Source organism: Phocoena phocoena, chromosome 5 (assembly GCF_963924675.1).
Source record: "Phocoena phocoena chromosome 5, mPhoPho1.1, whole genome shotgun sequence".
NCBI lineage: Eukaryota > Metazoa > Chordata > Mammalia > Artiodactyla > Phocoenidae > Phocoena > Phocoena phocoena.
In genome coordinates this window covers 35,744,102-35,749,945 of record NC_089223.1, presented here as the reverse complement: position 1 = coordinate 35,749,945, position 5,844 = coordinate 35,744,102, and positions in this window count along the sequence as shown.

Genomic DNA, 5,844 nt, shown 5'->3' with positions numbered 1-5,844 from the left:
CTCCTCAACTCGGGGTCTACTGAAGCCCCACTTGGTCCCCCTTCCTCTGCCCACCCCGAAAACTCTCTCAAGGCAGTGAGCTGGGGCAATCATATGGCTCACGTCATTTGCTTCCCATCTCTCCAAGATCACTGTCCTTCATCGCCTGATGCCTATGATCTCAACAAGTATTTTTTCATATATATTTTTTGTTTTGTTTCATTTTTGTGTTTTTTTTTGCTTTAAAATATACTCTTTATTTCTCCAATTATAAAAATAATACACCATCCAAACAGATAGCTTAGGAAGCACAAAAAATCACCCAGGAAAATGACAACAAAAGCCCCTCCATCCCACCAGCCAGAGACTGCTGGTGTCTGTGACAAAGGTGCACCTGAAGCCACGCACCATGTACAGATGATGCCTTTTAAGTCCGGGCAGAAGACAGAATAACTCACACTAGAAGGAAGGCTGCAGTAAGGCTCCAAAGTTTCTGCACATAGAAGAGTGACCTTAAAGTCTCCTCCCCTTGACCATTTTTGATGCTGCAGAGCCCCACCCACGGGGGGACGGAGGAAGAGCAAGTCCTGGCTCCCTGGGGACAGGGCTGGCCTCTCCTCCTCTCAGTCAGACGCCCACATCCATGGCCACATGAGATGCCCCAGGGCTCCACGGGGCATAGCGGGGACTTGCAAGCAGGGACCCCGAGACTGTGGGTGCGAATACGCATTCCAGAGCAGGCAGCAGGAGACAGGGCTGGAGTCCCAGCTCTGCCGCCCACTGCCCTTGGACCAGGCAGTCTCTTGGGCTGGTCTCAGTTTCCTTGTCTATAAAATGGGAATAACGCCTACCTCATGGGCTCTTGAAGGGACTAAATAAAACATGAGAAGCAGGTCACAGCACTGGCACATCTCAAGGGTCAATAAATGTCACAGTACGCATCACTCCTTCCCATTAACCTGCTTCGTGTCAACCCTGTGGCTCTCATTTAAAAAAAAACTGTCCCTCTGAGAGCTGACCAAAGCCCGGTGGGTAAAAGGGAGGTTTATCCTATCCAGGGCCAACCTGAGTCTAGATCCAGCCAGGCCTGCCAGGTGACAAGAACCCATGAGCCAGGGGCCTGGACCCTGGACCAGAGAAAAGCAGACTGGTGAGGGCTCTGCCAGGGCCGCGTTCACGCTGCAGAGCAGACAGGGCCCAACAAAGGGCGGGCCTGTGTGGAGGGGGCCCCGTGGGGGGCACTGAGGCTACCCGGCAGATCTCGGGGGAAGGAAGCCCTTTCACCGGCCAAGCTGGAACCTTCCCTGCAAAACAGTGAATCCCCCATCATTGTTTTGCCCTTAATCACATTTTTAAACACTTGACAAGCGAACATCTGTTCCCTGATGTTTTGTCTTTGTGCGTCTGTCATCCTCAAAATGAAAGTCCGGAACCTTCTGCACTAGTTTTAAAGTCAGGCTGGACGTTTAGTCATGAACAAAGCTGCTTAAATTTCCCTCTAATTCTAAGTCTTCATGAAGTTTATCATAAGTAGGGTCATCATATGAGAATTTCTGAATCATTCCAGTCAACGATTCTAAGACCTTCATCTTTTTGCTTTCTCAGTGGCATAGCCGTGTAGGAGACATCTCCAAGCAAAAGCAAAACCCTGGTAGCACCCGATCTCAGATCCGATTCTAGCTCCATGCAACGTGCCATACTGTCTTCCTTCAATCATACCCAAACTACTTCCTTCTTCATAGCCTTCCTGATAACCTTCCCCATGAAACCGATCTTGGCAGGCGAAGTCCACTTCCGGTGGTGGCTGTGCCTGTTTTTTCATATATTATATACAGGTTTTTGGTTATTTCAGGCAGAAGGAAGGACAAGGTATCAAAGTGGTTCGAATAAGGTGTGCTTCACAAAGGCAGGACTCTACATTATACTATGTTCTTTGTACCTTTAGTACCTGATACACAGCAGGTACTCAATATGTGTGTTGAGTGAATGAAAGACGGCCCAACTTCTTGTACAGTTGGGACCTGGGAACTTTTTAAAAGGTAGCATTGAAACCCTGACTGTAAGACAATAGTCTACTTTTGTTTTCCCTGACTACACTGAAGGGGCTGGGGACAATATGGTTTCTATGTCACTTATTCAATGTTCATGAAATACAATGTATTTGGTGACTACATCAAATACACTGCCCTTTGGAGCCTATAGGAAATGTGGGAAAACCATACAAACAGCACCCTCTGGAACTCACCATCTGCAAGTGAAGATAGCTGTTGTTTTTTCCACACCATCTCTTCCCTCTTCTTTTGTGACAATAGCTACTTCCTTTGGGGACCCAATGTCTACCTCTGCATTAAGTCTCAAGGGGAACATCCTTTGATGCTCTTCACCCTCCTCTGTCCTGGGGTGGTCATGGAACCAAAAAGGGCTGGGCCAATCCAACTCTCTCTCACAGCAGCAAAGCAAACGGAGTCCATGGTTGAGGTGATCCATCCCAGGACAGATTCTGAAAGGACCCCTGTCTCTGGATCCTTTGAACTGCCCTTGTTTGGATCCTTTCAGAGGCCTAGGTGTTCATCTACCCTATATCCTTTCAAATAAATCCCTTTCTTCCTTAAAGTAGCCACAACTGGTTCACCCACTTGCAAACAAAGAATCGTTAACTAAAAAGCCTTTGCCTCTTTTAACTCATTTAGGTGTCTGGGCCTAAGACATGGCACACAGTTTTTAACTTACTACTGAGTGGTAGAAACCATACCCACAAAATACCAAAAGCAGGCGACTTGCTCAGATCTAAAGCTACGTAGCTATTGGTGAAACATTACTCTCCAACTGTTTGGTGAAACAAATTTCTAGGGTTGTACTAATCCTAACGCTAAAAGCTACAGACCCAAGAACCCTGGGGCAGCTTAGCACCAACCAAGAAGCATTTACTGCACACATTTTGATGAGTCTCTAATTTTCCTCTTACTCATTTTCTCCACACACTGTCAGTTCATGAATCTCACTCTTAAAAGATTTAGAAACAATCAGTTTTTCTTTAAATATAAATGAGTCTCAAATCTACTTCCAGGTGTTACAGTTAGCTTTCCATGTTCTCAACTGAAAAAAAAAAATAGAATTTTTTAGTCTTATCATTAGAAATTGTTCCGTCTTTATTTAGTCAAGATAATTGAACTATAGTCACTATTTGCACAAGAATCTAAGGTCTTGTGTAGGGCTGGAACTGTGTTTCATGTGTCTTGCCTGATGCACCTCATTCAGTGGTAGGATCACAGTAATATTCCTATTAATCTATTAACTCAAATCAGTGCTTTAATATAACTATCAACTTTGCATTTTTCAAGAGCAAGAATTTTGTGCCAATGGGTAACCCAGTTAATTTTGGGCACAAATACATGCTTTTCCTAAAAATGTTTTAATACATTTAAGCAAAGACTTTTGCAATTACTCTTCACTCTGCACACTATATACACTGTAACTAGTGCACTGGTTTTTTAATAATCTGGTTTGGATCCATCTAAGTAAAGAGATTTAAAAATCCCTTCACTCCTACCATGCCTCGACTCAAAACATCATGACATTGTTTTTCTCCAATGTGGGTTTTCGGGTGATGATAACGACAGGTGTGCCGCAGCCGCTCCAAGTCACAGCCCTCAGGGCCAAGGCCGGGACCCAAGAGGTCGGGGACTCGCCCCTGTGCCAGGGCGTCCCAGCGACCCCGCGCCCTGGGCCCCGCGCGCACCTCGGGCCGCCCCAGTTCCGGGACTCGACACGCGCCCGCACGGGGCTGGCGCCCGCCCGGCCTTCCGCCAGGAAAATAAACCCGGGGCCGGCGTGGACCCCGACGCCGCCCCGGTGCCTCCTCCCACAACCCCGCGCCCGGGCAGCCCCGCGCAGGAGGCGCCCCTCCGGCCAGGGCTGCCCCCACCCCCGTCTCCGCCCAGCGCGCCCAGCACCGGAAGAGTGGGCTCCGGGCCTGTCGCTAGCCACCAGCATCCGCGAACTCACGTCCTCCATACTGCCCGCCGGCGGAGGCCGCAGCCCTACCGCCCAGCCTTCGCACCTGCACCTGGCACCGCCTTCCGGGACCCGCCCGGGGACCCGCCCCTCGCTTTCAATTAGCCGAGGCGCAGAGGGGGGACCCCTCTTCCTCGCTCCAGGGCTCCACGGCCAATGGCATTCCCGGACCCGCCCCCTCGCTCCCGATTGGCAGAGGGGGCAGGATGGACTGGCCTCGCCTCTCGCTTACTATTGGCAGATGCCCCGACACCTAGATCCGGAATGGCCGAGGAGGAGGGGGACGTTATACTCCCCGAAGGCCAGCCTCCAGCCGCCGCTGCCTCTGGGAACGCTGCTGTGCCTGGGGATCCCGTAACCTGCGTTCGCGTTCTAGGTTGGCCGGAGATTTGGGCACCAAAGGATGCATTCCAAATCCAAGAATCGACCTGTTTTCGGCCGCCACTTGCTTCTTTGTAAAACATTAACTTTTCTCGGTCGTGCTTAATTATTGTTTGCAGCACAGCTCCGTGCACAGAACCAGCGGTGGAATCCCAGGTTCCTATTTATAGCTCAAAATTCCACCTGCAGAGGGACACGAACAGAATAAAGACTGATTTCCAGGACATACAGTTTTCACCAGAGGGACAGGAGGCAATAAGGAATTTTTAGGGCTTTCTCTCTCTCTCTCTTTCTTTTTTTTAAGTGGAATTGAAAAAGAAATTTTTATGACATTTTTTCTGAAAATACACGATCGTTGTAAAACTGTAAGGAAAGTAAAATTTTCTGTTAATACCAGTCCCTATGCTGATACTACAATACATACACTTTCATAGTTTTTAATGCTTATTTGTACATTGTGTATGTTATAATCTTGTTTATACCGTTGGTGAAATAAAATCATTTAAGTAGCAGCAAAGAAAAAGATGGTGTAAGACTCCACTTGATCTTTAAAATCTCATGAAAATTTTAAATCTTTAAAATTTCCTGAGATTCTATGAATTATTTCTTAAGAGGCTTGTCTAAATGTGCATTTCCCCCAACATTTTATTTAAAAAAATTTCAAACCTAGGGAAATGTTGAAAGAATAGTACAGTGAACATCCAGGTACCCTTCACATTGATTCAACAGTGGTTAACATTATGCCAACAGTTAGTTGCTCTGTGTGAGGGTGCATGCTTGTGTGTGTGTCACACATTTTTTAACTGAAGCATTTGAAAGTAGATTGAGGACATAATGAAACTTCATTCCTAAATACTTCATTGCTAAAAATAAGGACATTTTCCTACCTAACTACAATTATATTATTACACTTAAGAAAACTAATAGTAATTCCATATTTGCAAAAAATTTCCAAATTGTCCCCCATATGTCTTTTTTGCTGCTTTTATTTCCATCATCTAGGATCCAATCAAGGTTCACACACTACATTTAGTTATTATGTTGACATGTATTTTAACAGGTATAGTAAACTGTAAGCCAGGGTTCTGGAATTAGTCATGGAGGTTTGAATTCTGCATCTTACTAAGGGAGTGATCTTTAAGTTCTCTAGGGCTCAGTTTCCTCATTTGTAAAAATGGAACTGTTACTATTTCTAATTTCAGAGAGCTATTTGACTAAATGAAATATGCATGTAATGCTCTTGTATAGGGTGGTCTCTACAAAGCACTCAGCAAATATTAGTCATATTTTTGTCTAATTCAAGTTTGTTGAAGTATTATTAACATACATCGTCACTGTTTTAATAACACATTAAAATACTGTTATTCAAATCATTCAGCAAGTCTTTTTTCCAAAGGTTAACATTTTTCAAAATAAAAAAAGTTGGAGGTGTTACCAAGTCCAAGATTGTACTGCTTGCTGCACAGCAGG